Below are 16,330 nucleotides of genomic sequence, written 5' to 3'. Positions count from 1 at the left end.
ACATTTTTCATCATTATTCATTTATCATATTCGTTAATTTATCATATATGCCTTTATACTCAGCCATAATCCATAATGGCTTTGTCGTAACTCGGCAATAACTCAGCCACCCGGCTCACAGTTCAATCCAGAACTAGCCAATTTATCAACATGGCTCCACCGTATCCGGCAAGAACTCAGCCATCCGGCTCATGGTCCAATCAAGAACCAACCATTTATCAATAAATATAGCCCTTCGGCTCATGGCATACACGGTACTTCCACCGCCATCCTCCATATCTCATATAATCATATCTGATCGTCATTGATCATAACCTTTTCCCTTGCTTCACTCGCAAGTTACCACATCCCCTAGCTCCTTCCTCATTGCTAGGCATACCATAATGATTTGATACATAAGGGGTGAGATCGGAGGCTTAAAAGTATGAGGTTTGGCTTTAAAAACTCAAAAATCAACTTTGGCATGAAAACAGGGCCACGCGTACGCGCACTCCACGCGCACGCGTGGATGGCCAAAAACTCATCGACGAGCAAGCGTCATACGCGCGAACGCGCGGGTTGAAAAATATCCAAACGGCGCACAAGCGTCAGCCACGCGTACGCGTGGGTGCTCTTGCGCCCAGGCACAAAACTGGCACGACCCTGGCACAACTCTCTGGAAAATAGCTGGGCATTTGGTACAGCGCATCGACGCGCCCGCGCACACCACACGCACGCGTGGATGGTGCTTTCTGGAAGAACGGCGTGCACGCGCCAGGTGCGCCTACGCGCGTAGGGTCGTTCTGCTAAAAATTTTCTAAGTTAAAAGCTGCAGAATTTACAGATTCAACCCCCAATCTTCCGACGGACATAACTCTCTCATTTTAAATCGTTTTTCACCCATCCTTCGAACGGCATGGACATCCCGGATCCAATTTCATTTCTAAACAGATTTGGCAGAAAACAGAGATCCGTAGTCCAGGTTATGTCCCGTCAAAGTATGCCCCAAAACCATGTTTCCATACAAAACCATAAAGTGCCATTTTCAAAACAAGCCATTTTCAACGCTTTTCAAAATCAATCAAAACATGCCAATTTCAGCCTTTTCTTTGAAATCAATCAAAATATACCAAAATCAACATCAAGCCTCCTCAACTCGCACGTTGACACTTTCTCAAACTCAAACACATTTACATATCATATACTCTTTCTCATGCCAAATTTCAACAATACTATTTCCAATCAACCATCATTATACATAATCAATATCGTACTCACTATCACGTGGCTTCACCCACAAATCAACCTTAATCATTCCTCAAGCATATATCACGACAAACATATCTCTAATGCATCATCATACCATCAAGGCATCAATAATCATAATCACATATATGACCATATAATATATTTCAACCAAAACCAAACATACCTCATCTATATAATTGCACCCAAATTTACCAAATCCCACACCTCAACTCCTCAAACCTTATTATTCAATAACCAACCCAATCATTCATATATTCATTATCTGAAATTCATCCAATCACTTGTGTCATCATACAATGCACACATCAACTTACCTTTATCACCTTTTTTCGGCCTCCGACCCAAAACCCACGGCCTCCGGCCCAATATCATAATTTAAATGCATAAACCACAAATTAATACTCATTACCCAGTACATCAAATTCTCAATACACCAAGCATACAAGGCCACACAATTCTCAACCCAAATCATTAATTCACATTACATACCAACTATGCATATTAGCACCAACCATTTACACAATCCAAACTTAATCCTAGGGGCATCTAGCCTAGGAATTCTCATCACAACACACGGTACTTAAATAAAACTTAAACCGTACCTCTTGTAGCCAAACCAATTGAGCCTCTTCTTTGGAAGTCTTCACCAACCTTAGCTCCAAGCCTCACCAAAGCTCCTCAAGCAATACCAATCTCCCAATTGTGCACCAACATCACCAAATACACTAACATAACCAATATCACATACATACATCAACCTAGGGCTCATAAAAATGACAAGTCACAAGGGTTTGAGCACTTCTTACCTCAGCCCATATGAAGTAGGGATAGAACCCACTTAGAATCCATGTTGGAGTATCCCTAAACACCCAAAATCACAAGATTTCAACACTAATTACCTAAAAACGTGTAACAGTGGGGAATTTCGAAAAATGGGCAGAGATGAATGGAAGACTCACCACAAAACTTAGATAGAATTGTAGAGTATGAGAAGAGCGACGCGTGGCCACAAACGGCTCGTCAATCGGAGCTCCGTAGCTCAAGTTATGGTGGTTTGAAGATTAAAGAGAGTTAGGTTTTCTCTCTTCTCTTCTCTCTTCCCAATTTCAGCGCCCAACACCCCTTCTTTAGGGCAAAATGAGCTGAAATGCTCATGACTAATGTTTATATATGTTGGGTCTTGGGCCCACTTAGGCCCGGTTCACTTATTTTTGCCTATTGGCCCAATTTTGGGCCAAAACCTTTAAGATTAGCGCTCTAAATTGCACTTTAAATATTTCTACCTTCCCTAATTATAGTTCCTCATTTATTAATATTATTTACCCATAATCAATTTCCTCAGCTGTAGTGCCAGACAGATCTCAGCCGGTACTGCCGGTCAAAATTCCACTGCGCGCTTTTACGCAGAAAACTATGTTTTCCGACTCGGAAAAATTCACTGAATCCAAATATCATATTTGCATTATCAAATTCCAATTGCCAAATCTTCCAACCATATTCGCTCTTATTTAACTTATTATTTAATTAATTTCGGTTAGACCGGGTATTACATTCTACCCCCCTAACAGAAATTTTCGCCCTCGAAAATTCCATCCATCACTGCGAGTACGCGAGCGTAGTCTGCCTCTATATCCAACGCATAACAGTCCCAAGGTCCTTTTATTCTGCGCGCTTCCGTTGCCGCGCTCTGATTTCTCTATATTCGAGGTTCTCGGTCATTTGTCCAACGCCGACCAATAGTCTCATTCCTTACTTTTATCGTCTCATCAACTCACCCTATTAAATCTCAAATCATGTCATCAATAATATTACCATCGTCGTTAATCACAGCCATCGTCCCCCATCACTATAATCAATCAAAGATCATCACCACACCTTAATGATACTCCATCACTATCCTCTCTCTCTGCCAAGCCAATTACCACTAATCACAGCTCAACTCCAAGCATAAACTCCAAACTTACTTTCTTATTCTCAAACCCTCGAATTTCCACATGACTTGCTGTTATAAAGCCTCTGACTCATCAATCAAAAACCCCTTTCATTTCTGGAAAGCAAATGAGTTTGAAATAACAATTTAACAAAATTATAAGAATCCGCTTTCCTTTAATAATCTATAAAAGCATTCGAGACACATCTCTTTTGTTAACGTTACTCATATCAAAAATCATCCTCAAAACCATAACCAACGCTCTTTCAATTTCTTGGGAAAATTTTTCAACAGTACCTCCCCAAAAATTGGAGTTTACCACCCGTCACGGGTTCCCTTAAACCAATCTCAGTACCGCATCAGCATTCCAATTTAGTGGTTTTCACATTCGTCTTTCAAAACCAATCATTATAAATCTCAATCTAATTCCAAGGTCACTATGACCAAACATCATGGTACTCATCTCTCAAACACGACAACTTGCACTCTCTCATCATCTAAATCCAATTATGCATCAATGATAATTTCCTCATCCGCTTTAGAACCATCAAAGCTCGCAGCCGCAATCAATTCCAATTATTGGGGATCATTACTTGCAGTAACCCGCTTAACCCTTCTAGTATTCAAACATAAGATACTATAGTAAACTTTTACAGCTCTTATTCGTAGCTATCCTGTGTTACTGCTTCCACAAGTTTCCGCTGCTTTATTCTGATCTCTCGTCTAGTACGAGTTCTATCACTTACTTCCTCACAACCACAACTTAGCATGACTGGCATTCACTAGATTTCTATCTATGATAGCCAAAACCACATACCAACTTAATCGTACTTTTAACACGTTGTTACCGATCTTTCGCTTACCAATTCCCAAACCGTTGGATCTAACGGTATCACCCGTTGTTGTAGTGAACACACGACCTTGTTGTTGGCCCTTGGTAGTATTCCGGTTGACCTTCTTAGGACATTTCCAGGACACGTGTCCAACTCCTCTACAACCATAGCAAAGTCCCAATCCACCTCGACACGGAGTTCCCGGATGATGGCTTTGACATCGCCCACCAGTCATTCCACTCTGAGGTTGCTTTCCGTTAAAGGCCTACCTAATCACTTATGCTCACCAAACCTTCTATTAAGATAACTTAGGGTTATCTAGAACAGATCATAATTTTTCATTCGACCATGTATTATGAGTGAATACCAGCCTTCAGCATTATCTAAAGTGGTAAAGAATTAAGTTATCAGTTTTCTTATTACCTCAGGTACGAAAATCAGACCTGGCAGTCTCCCGGTCCTTCCGATGTGGGCAATCTCTGACCAAATGTCCTAGCTTTCCGCAATTGTAACACAAACCCGAACCATAACGACATGGTCTATTTGGGTGATGACCTCCACATCTCTGACAGCTCAAAACATCTGAAACAACCACTATTTGCTTTTCCCTACCTTTTCCTTGGGAATTCTTATTTGTCGCAAGGTCATTTCGCCTTTGGGGAAGACGTTGTGGGTATCCTCTTCTCTTAAACTCTTGACCCCTTGTTGGGTATTCCTGATTGTGCTCTCTGCGGTGGGACTCCTGACGGTCATTCTTCGTCTCAACAGCCTTCCTCACACATTCTTCAGCAATATGGCTCTTGTTCACAAGTTCGGAGAAGACCCTAATCTCCATCGGTCCAACGGAGCTCAGGATTTCACTTCGAAGTCCTCCCTCATACTTAATACACTTCCATTCCTTGAAGTCTCCTGGGGTTCCTTGACACATACGAGAAAACCTGAATAACTCCTCAAATTTATCCGTATACTCAGATACGGACATTGTACCCTGCTTCAGCTGCAGTAATTCAAGTTCCTTGACCGTTCTAGCAGAATTCGGGAAGTACTTCTTATAAAATTCCACTTGGAAGGTACCCTAGGTGATAGGATCATTCCCCTGCTGCAGGAGACGTCGGGCCCCTTACCACCAATGCGATGCTTCCCCCGTGAGCAGATAGGTAGCAAATTCAACACACTGTTCTTCAGGAACCAACTGCGCTTGCAGTGCTCGCTCCATGGCCTGAAACCAGGTGTCAGCTTCAGTCGGATTAGTGGTTCCCTTGAACTTAGGTGGATTAACCTTTAAGAAAGTTTCCAGTGTCATCGGGCCCTGAGCTCCACTTCCGCCATTGCCATTATTGTTTATCTGTTGCCCAAGAGCCTCCGCAGTGGCCTGCATAGTAGCAGCCATATTCTCCAACACCGCCATAAAGTTTACCGGGTTATTCGAGTTGATTTCCGGTTCCTGAGTACTAGTACGATCTCTCTTACGTCCCCGACCAAGTCCACGAGGCGCCATCTGGTTCCTATACACACCAAACAATCGATATCAAGTTGATCAGTCTCAATATCGGAAGTATAGTGCTTCAAAGTACCAAAAGTACACTCATGGACTTCATGCTAGATGTATCGGTTAGATACCCTAACTAGCACAGGCACAGACTCAGAGTATGCATTGAAGCATAAGCAGTTCCATCCCTCAGGCTCACGAGGACGAACTGCTCTGATACCATAATGTAACACCTTAATATTCAAATCCTTATGCTCGAGTCATAAGTCAATGATATTACGGTGGTACGACTCTCAGGTGGATTTTTAATATATAAATATAGGTAATTTCGAAAAGAGTATTAATCGAGAAGCCTGAAAAGAGTAGAAATAAAATCGCGAAGACGTATCACTCACGTTTCGACAACAAAAGATAAACCGTGAAGCCGAAAACGATATACGGACAAGGCGTAGAGGAGATTAAGAGATAGATAACAGATAGATATATATAACATAAGTAAATAGCCACTAGTCGCGACCCACGAAGTTTAGGCCGGCTAGGGTACAGTATGAAAGTAGATGACAATAGTATATCCTAATCTCTCCCAAAGGAAACATAAGAGCCTCTATAGGCAAGTTCTAAAAGAGTTCAATACATAATATAATCTTTTCAAAACATAGGTGGAGAGATTCTAATCAAACACAAAGTAGAGGAAATAAAGATCTTCGCCGTCTCTCAGACGACCCACAACTCACTTCTGAGCACCTGGACCTGTATCTGAAAAACAAGAGATATATACGGAATGAGAACCCCGGGCCCATGGGTTCCCAGTACGGTAAAAGTGCCAAATAAATACAATGCACTGCAATAAAAACTCACCAAGCATCCTAAACTCCTTTTCACCAAGTATCTAGCCTAGATTCTCACTAATCTATAAATAGGCATCTGTCGTAAGGGAATACTAAATCTAGATCACATCTCATATGACTCCAAACTCGCTGACTCTCCCACGAATCAGATTTCAGAATCATAAACAAAGCCATCATCAGTCGTGCTGTCTCAGCAATTCTATATCAATATATCATGCCCTCCCTGGAACTAGTGAAACCACATCACTGCGTCTACCCAAGGAGCTCAAATCATCTCAACTAATGATCACCATCATCATGCAATCGCATCATCAATTCATCTCATCAAGAACAGCCCTCAACCTCCACCGACACCAACATGAGGGGCCTCTCAGTTGTACAAACACAAGCAATACAGGCAAGTAATACACAATTAGGGTACAAGTAGAACAAGTAGCACATAATCAGGTAACTTAGCATATATAATGTAGAAATCCAAAACAAATAGGCAAACCCAAACAATTCAAACATATGCAAATGATGAATGCCTGCCCTATGGCTGATGATATCATCTGTCGGTTATCAAGCCAACCCGACATGTCCGGTAGCTAACCCGGGCACAGTCTCTCTGTTGCGTATTAATATCATTAGAGGGAATATGTGCCCTGTCACCATTAGAGGGTATCTGCGCCCTGTCGCCATTAGAGAGTATCTGCGCCCTGTCGCCATTAGAGGGTATCTGCGCCCTGTCGCCATTAGAGGGTATTTGCGCCCTGTCGCCATTAGAGGGTATCGGTGCCCTGTCACCCTTACAACCAGAGAGAAAACACAAGCATGCTTACATTCAACATTTTTCATCATTATTCATTTATCATATTCGTTAATTTATCATATATGCCTTTATACTCAGCCATAATCCATAATGGCTTTGTCGTAACTCGGCAATAACTCAGCCACCCGGCTCACAGTTCAATCCAGAACTAGCCAATTTATCAACATGGCTCCGCCGTATCCGGCAAGAACTCAGCCATCCGGCTCATGGTCCAATCAAGAACCAACCATTTATCAATAAATATAGCCCTTCGGCTCATGGCATACACGGTACTTCCACCGCCATCCTCCATATCTCATATAATCATATCTGATCGTCATTGATCATAACCTTTTCCCTTGCTTCACTCGCAAGTTACCACATCCCCTAGCTCCTTCCTCATTGCTAGGCATACCATAATGATTTGATACATAAGGGGTGAGATCGGAGGCTTAAAAGTATGAGGTTTGGCTTTAAAAACTCAAAAATCAACTTTGGCATGAAAACAGGGCCACGCGTACGCGCACTCCACGCGCACGCGTGGATGGCCAAAAACTCATCGACGAGCAAGCGTCATACGCGCGAACGCGCGGGTTGAAAAATATCCAAACGGCGCACAAGCGTCAGCCACGCGTACGCGTGGGTGCTCTTGCGCCCAGGCACAAAACTGGCACGACCCTGGCACAACTCTCTGGAAAATAGCTGGGTATTTGGTACAGCGCATCGACGCGCCCGCGCACACCACACGCACGCGTGGATGGTGCTTTCTGGAAGAACGGCGTGCACGCGCCAGGTGCGCCTACGCGCGTAGGGTCGTTCTGCTAAAAATTTTCTAAGTTAAAAGCTGCAGAATTTACAGATTCAACCCCCAATCTTCCGACGGACATAACTCTCTCATTTTAAATCGTTTTTCACCCATCCTTCGAACGGCATGGACATCCCGGATCCAATTTCATTTCTAAACAGATTTGGCAGAAAACAGAGATCCGTAGTCCAGGTTATGTCCCGTCAAAGTATGCCCCAAAACCATGTTTCCATACAAAACCATAAAGTGCCATTTTCAAAACAAGCCATTTTCAACGCTTTTCAAAATCAATCAAAACATGCCAATTTCAGCCTTTTCTTTGAAATCAATCAAAATATACCAAAATCAACATCAAGCCTCCTCAACTCGCACGTTGACACTTTCTCAAACTCAAACACATTTACATATCATATACTCTTTCTCATGCCAAATTTCAACAACACTATTTCCAATCAACCATCATTATACATAATCAATATCGTACTCACTATCACGTGGCTTCACCCACAAATCAACCTTAATCATTCCTCAAGCATATATCACGACAAACATATCTCTAATGCATCATCATACCATCAAGGCATCAATAATCATAATCACATATATGACCATATAATATATCTCAACCAAAACCAAACATACCTCATCTATATAATTGCACCCAAATTTACCAAATCCCACACCTCAACTCCTCAAACCTTATTATTCAATAACCAACCCAATCATTCATATATTCATTATCTGAAATTCATCCAATCACTTGTGTCATCATACAATGCACACATCAACTTACCTTTATCACCTTTTTTCGGCCTCCGACCCAAAACCCACGGCCTCCGGCCCAATATCATAATTTAAATGCATAAACCACAAATTAATACTCATTACCCAGTACATCAAATTCTCAATACACCAAGCATACAAGGCCACACAATTCTCAACCCAAATCATTAATTCACATTACATACCAACTATGCATATTAGCACCAACCATTTACACAATCCAAACTTAATCCTAGGGGCATCTAGCCTAGGAATTCTCATCACAACACACGGTACTTAAATGAAACTTAAACCGTACCTCTTGTAGCCAAACCAATTGAGCCTCTTCTTTGGAAGTCTTCACCAACCTTAGCTCCAAGCCTCACCAAAGCTCCTCAAGCAATACCAATCTCCCAATAGTGCACCAACATCACCAAATACACTAACATAACCAATATCACATACATACATCAACCTAGGGCTCATAAAAATGACAAGTCACAAGGGTTTGAGCACTTCTTACCTCAGCCCATATGAAGTAGGGATAGAACCCACTTAGAATCCATGTTGGAGTATCCCTAAACACCCAAAATCACAAGATTTCAACACTAATTACCTAAAAACGTGTAACAGTGGGGAATTTCGAAAATTGGGCAGAGATGAATGGAAGACTCACCACAAAACTTAGATAGAATTGTAGAGTATGAGAAGAGCGACGCGTGGCCGCAAACGGCTCGTCAATCGGAGCTCCGTAGCTCAAGTTATGGTGGTTTGAAGATCAAAGAGAGTTAGGTTTTCTCTCTTCTCTTCTCTCTTCCCAATTTCAGCGCCCAACACCCCTTCTTTAGGGCAAAATGAGCTGAAATGCTCATGACTAATGTTTATATATGTTGGGTCTTGGGCCCACTTAGGCCCGGTTCACTTATTTTTGCCTATTGGCCCAATTTTGGGCCAAAACCTTTAAGATTAGCGCTCTAAATTGCACTTTAAATATTTCTACCTTCCCTAATTATAGTTCCTCATTTATTAATATTATTTACCCATAATCAATTTTCTCAGCTGTAGTGCCAGACAGATCTCAGCCGGTACTGCCGGTCAAAATTCCACTGCGCGCTTTTACGCAGAAAACTATGTTTTCCGACTCGGAAAAATTCACTGAATCCAAATATCATATTTGAATTATCAAATTCCAATTGCCAAATCTTCCAACCATATTCGCTCTTATTTAACTTATTATTTAATTAATTTTGGTTAGACCGGGTATTACACAATTGGCATATGACAGTTCTCAGTTTGTCCCATAGGGCTCGTATCATTCCCTCCCTCCTGAAAAAGATTCGTCCTCGAATCTGCATCACAAGCAAAAGGAGATAGGTCAGAGACATTAAAAGTAGCTGATACATTATATTCACCTGAAAGGTCAATCTTGTAAGCATTATTATTGACCCTTTCGAGCACTTGAAATGGACCATCGCCCCTAGGGTCTAACTTGGATTTTCTTTGAGTAGGAAATCTCTCCTTTCTCAAATGAACCCATACCCAGTCACCAGGTTCAAAGATAAGTTGTCTTCGACCTTTATTCACCCGTTGGGCTATCAACTTATTTTTCTGTTCAAGCGATTCACGTGCTTTCAAGTACATTGCTTTAACCTTTTCAGCTTTACCTTCTGCATCCAAGCTAACAATATCACTCAAAGGCAAAGGAAATAAGTCCAAAACAGTTAAAGGATTAAACCATAAACAAGTTCAAAAGGAGAAAACCCAGTAGAAGAATGAATAGTTCTATTATAAGCAAACTCAATAAAAGGTAAACAATCTTCCCAAGTTTTCAAATTCTTACCAACAAAAACACGTAATAAGGTCCCTAAGTTCTATTTACTACTTCAGTTTGACCATCAGTTTGAGGATGACAAGTAGTAGAGTATAATAATTTTGTGCCTAATTTACCCCATAAAACTTTCCAAAAATGACTCAAAAATTTTACGTCACGATCAGAAACAATAGTTTGGGGAACACCATACAAACGCACAACCTCTCTAAAGAACAGATCAACAATATTTGTTGCATCATCAGTTTTATGGCATGCAATAAAATGAGCCATTTTACTAAATCTGTCTACCACAACAAAAATGCTATCTCGACCTTTTTTTGTTCGAGGCAAACCAAGAACAAAATTCATAGAAATATCAACCCACGGATGCATAGGAATAGGTAAAGGGGCATACAAACCATGTGGTTAAGACTTAGATTTAGCCTGTTTACATGCAACACACTTAGCACAAAATTTTTCAACATCTCTACGCATGCGTGGCCAGTAAAAATGTTCAGATAACACATCCAATGTCTTATGCACACCAAAATGACCCATCAAACCCCCATTATGTGATTCAAGAACAAGTAAGTCCCTCATAGAACAAGCAGGCACACAAATTCTATTACCACGAAACAGAAAACCTTCATGTCTATAAAATTTGTTAAATGCACTATGTTCACAAGAGGCATAAATAGCAGAAAAGTCAAAATCAGTGACATACAACTCCTTTAAAAACTCAAATCCCAATAACTTAGAGGTAAGTGTAGTAATCAAAGCATACCTCCGAGATAAAGCATCAGCAACGACATTATCTTTACCTTGTTTAAAGGCAATCACATAGAAAAATGTTTCAATAAATTTCACCCATTTAGCATGTCTTTTATCAAGCTTACCTTGTCCTTTTAAGTGCTTCAAAGATTCATGATCCGTGTGAATCACAAACTCCTTAGGTAAGAGGTAGTGTTGTCAAACCTCTAAGGCCCAAACCAAAGCATATAATTCTTTGTCATATGTTAAATATTTACGCTAAGCTAAATTCAACTTTTCACTGAAGAAGGCAATGGCTCGTTTTTCCTGCATTAAAACAGCACCTATACCAATCCCAGAAGCATCACATTCAATCTCAAAGGTTTTATCAAAGTTAGGTAAAACAAGAATAGGAGCAGAACACAAATAGTCTTTTAGGGTATGAAATGCAATGTCTTGTTCCCTTTCCCATTTAAATCCAACATCCTTTTTTATAACCTCTGTGAGAGACGCAGCAATGGTAGAAATTTTTTTTACAAATCTTCTATAAAACCCAGCTAACCCATGAAAACTTCGTACCTCAGAAGCATTCTTAGGCGTTGGCCATTCACGAATGGCCTTTACCTTTTCCTCATCAACTTCAATTCCACTCGCACTCACAACAAAACCAAGAAATATAACTCGATCAATACAAAAAGTGCACTTTTTAAGATTAGCATATAATTTTTCTTTTCGAAGCACTTCCAAAACAGCTGAAACATGTGACAAGTGGTCATCCAAACAAGTGCTATAAATGAGAATATCATCAAAATAAACAACAACAAATTTACCCAAAAAGTCTCGCAAAACATGGTTCATTAGACGCATAAAAGTACTAGGGGCATTAGTTAACCCAAAAGGCATTACTAACCACTCATATAACCCATGTTTTGTTTTAAATGCATTCTTCCATTCATCCCCTGGTTTCATTCGAATTTGATGATACCCACTTTTCAAATCAATTTTAGTGAATATGCATGCACCATATAACTCATCAAGCATGTCATCTAACCTATGGATAGGATAACGATACTTTACCGTAATTTTATTGACTGCACGACAATCCACACACATTCGCCAAGTACCATCCTTCTTTGGAACCAACAAAACTGGTACAGCACATAGACTCATACTCTCCCGGATGTGACCTTTGGCTAATAACTCCTCCACTTGCCTTTGAAGCTCATTTGTCTCTTCAGGATTACTCCTATAGGCTAGTCTATTAGGAATGCTAGCACCAGGAATAAAATCAATTTGGTGCTCAAACCCACGTAATGGAGGCAAACCACGTGGTACGTCAGTAGGAAAGACATCGGCAAATTTCTGCAACAAAAAGACAAAGCTATTTGGCAAATTTGGGTTAAGGTCAGTGTCAGAGAATAAAATATCCCTAAACCAAACCATAAACAAAGCGTTCTTGCCTATTAAAGCACTCTTTAAATCTCTCTCTTTTGCAAAGAAACACAATTTGCTCTCAACTTTCTCAAATTTTTTTTTTGTATTTGTACTACTCTCATGACATGGACTCTTTTCTTTCTTTTCACTCACCTTTGGGCCTTTTGCTATATTCTTTTCTCTCATAGCCTCTTTTCTCTTATATTTTTCTTTGATCTCACATCCCATGTTCCCCTTGGTATCCTGTTGAAGCTTCAACTGGTCAAGGTAAACCTCCTTAGGTGATAAAAGAGCAAGAGTGATCTTGCGACCATTAAAATCAAAGGAGAATCGATTCGTGTAACCATCATGAAATGCTCGACGGTCGAACTGCCAAGGTCGCCCCAATAATAAATGACAAGCTTGCATTGGCACCACATCACACAATGCCTCATCAACATACTTGCCAACAGAGAATGCAATTGTCACCTGTTTGTCAACCTTGATCTTTCCACTGTCATTCAACCACTGCAACGTATATGGTTTAGGATGTCGAACACATGTCAAAACCAATTTCTCCACCATAAGTGTACTAGCCACATTAGTCCAACTCCCGCTATCAATAATTAGACTACACACTTTTCCACCCACCAAGCATCTAGTGTGAAAAAGATTGTGGCGTTGCTCTAGACTATCTTCTTTCACCTACAAATTCAAAGCACGTCTAACAACAAGAGATTCACCATGGACTGCATACTCAACATCACCATCAGAACAATCCTCCAAAGATGGCATGCTATTATGATCAGAGTCATCACCATGATCAAAATCAGACACAATATCATCTCCTCTAATAACCATCAATCTCCTATTTGGGCAATCACTAGCATAATGACCCATACCATGACACTTGAAGCATTTAATATCTCGATGTCTAGAAGTAGCAGAAGAAGAGTTAGAATTACCTTTCTTCTTCGTAGCATCAAGCAATGCATTGGATTCAACACCCTTAGTATTTTTTGTGTCAGCACTACGAGACTCCCACTTCGGATTAGCATGCGATAATCCTCTTGGTGCTCTTCTTTGTTGTTGCCTCTCCACCTTCATTGCCATACTGACCAAATCCTCCATCTCCACATAATGATGTAACTCCACCACATCAGCAATTGCTCTATTCAAACCACCCACAAATCGTGCCATAGTAACCTCAGTGTCCTCTTCTATGTTGGCAGTAATCATAAGCATTTCCATTTCCTTATGGTAGTCTTCAACGGACTTGGAGCCTTGAGTCAGTCGATGTAACTTCTGATGCACTTTCCTGTAGTAGTACGAAGGCACAAATCGTTTCTTCATGAGGCGCTTCATAAGATCCCAAGGCTCTATAGGGTGATCATCATTCCACCGTCGTGTCTTCACTAGTTCATCCCACCAAAGCAAGGCATAGTCAGAGAATGCAACTGCTGCCAAACGAACCTTCTTTGCCTCAGAGTAATTATGACAAGCAAAAATTCTTTCCACCTTACGTTCCCACTCCAAATAAACTTCAGGATCATTTCTCCCTTTGAATGGTGGTATTTGCATCTTGATGACGTTGATATTGCTATCTTGACTTTTAGGTCGAGGTGTTATAACCCCATCAGAGTCATCATCAGAAGGTACATGATTCTGATGCCGATTCCGGAAAGGTCCTTGTTTAGTAATCTTGGATAGTGTCTGTGTCACCTCTTACTTCCATGCTTCCAATTCAGTCAAGCGATTAGTTAAGTGTTGAATGGCCCTTTGCATCAACTCCATGTCAACTAAAGTATCTTCGGAATGAGCTACCATAACAATGAACCTGTAACAAAAATGTTATAAAAGGACCTCACAATCACTCGCTCACGTGTTTCACTCAAAGATTGACACTCGTGTTTATTCTCAAAATTGGCTTTTACCCTCGATTGAACTTACCACTCTTGCCTTTTACCACTCTTGAATCTCTTTGACTGTTGCACTTTAGAAATCAAATAAAAATAAAAGATAGAGAAAATCCGACGCAACGATAAGAGAAAAAGATGGACAGAATAATAAAAAGGGACAAAGACACAAAAGACAAAAGATAAGAATAATAAAAAAAATAAAATAATAAGAATAAGAATAATAATAATAACGTACGTAATGATTTTTTTTCGAGATTGTTGCTTTGTTTTTTTTATAAGAACACAACTCTTTTTTTGTGTTTTTTTTTTTTTTTTGCTTGAGTGCTACTGTAAACTTTAAAGTATGTACTCTTAAGTATGTATTCTTTATTTTGTTTTTTTTTTTGGTACTCAAGGTGTGTTGGCAAAAGAAAATTTACTAATTATAAGAAGAAATTTCAAAGTGCATACTCTTTTTTTTTTTTACTAATAATGAGAAGAATGATAATAAAGTAATAAAAATGAAAGACGAAAAGAATAATGATGAATACAAAGGCAGCAAGGAAAGAGAGTAATCCTAGGGAAAGGAATTAAAAGCCAATAAACAAGAAAAGAACAAGACGTAAGGATAAAGTGACTATGCATGGCTGGAAATTTTTTTTTTTTAAATTTATATAGAACACAAAAAGGGTGAACGTAGACTAATGAAAATTAATCTAATACCTGAAATCTGATACCAAATGATACGGAACGTAACCCAGGATAAGACAGAAGATCAAAGAAAGGGACTCCTCTACCTCAATTTGATTTCCTGATACAGCTAAGAGAATTACTCTACCTCACCTGTTCACACCCAAGTTTCTCAAAGAAACTCAAAGAAAATTTCATTCATAAAATTAAGGAAAAGAAATAGTTACCAGGTTTTAGAGGGTTTTTATACCTCTTAAATTTAAATCCCTAACTCATAAGTTCACTAGAATAAAATATGGGACAAATCATAATTGGGCCTAAAACAATCAAATAACAAAAAAATAAAATAAACATAGAATAAATTCTAAGAAAGTGATGTCTCTTTTAATTCATCTTAACTAATGAGGGTTTTCAATGCATCTTGTAAAATAGTAAGACGTGTGACTTTTGATAATCGTTAATCATTGTCTTGCCCAATTCTTGATGCATCTCCTAAACACATGATTTAGCCATGTTTGCAAAACCTTCTTTTATTCTCTTAGTTGTTGCTCTTGTAATTGGACCAATTGGCATATGACAGTTCTCAGTTTATCCCATAGAACTCGTATCAATAAATGTTGGTGTCGTTCTCTTTCCTATCTTCTTTTATCTGTCATCATCTAACTATTTTTAACCATCAATTTTACATAAAAACTTTTTAAATATTTGCAACTAAAAATAGTTACTATTACCGTTTTAATATAAATATTAATTATATGTAACCGTTACTTTTCAATAATAATAGGTATTAAATTTAATTGATTAAGACTATTAAAGTTTTGTACCATTACTATTGGAAAATTATAAAATTGCCACACACAATTATTTTTTTCTGGTGACTTCAATCACAAAGATTAATATGATACAAGTTTATTCTATAATAAATTTGTATTAATTTTTATATAATAAAAATAGATAAATAAATAAATAATAACATTTTATCTATTAGACTATTACTCTATTATTACATAAGATTTCTCTTTAAATTTAAAATTTTTTTATTATTATCTCTTTTCATTCAATAA

The 16,330-nt window shown here is 39.2% G+C and overlaps 1 pseudogene; it reads right to left on the bottom strand.

Annotated features, from left to right (window-relative positions):
* Positions 1-4,435: 4,435 nt before the first annotated feature.
* On the bottom strand, positions 4,436-14,413 carry LOC112721832 (uncharacterized; annotated as a pseudogene).
* Positions 14,414-16,330: the final 1,917 nt, after the last annotated feature.

This window comes from Arachis hypogaea, chromosome 11, assembly GCF_003086295.3.
Source record: "Arachis hypogaea cultivar Tifrunner chromosome 11, arahy.Tifrunner.gnm2.J5K5, whole genome shotgun sequence".
NCBI classification, from domain to species: Eukaryota; Viridiplantae; Streptophyta; class Magnoliopsida; order Fabales; family Fabaceae; genus Arachis; species Arachis hypogaea.
The sequence above is the reverse complement of the archived record's forward strand: the minus strand, read 5'-3'. Positions and strand labels throughout refer to the sequence as shown.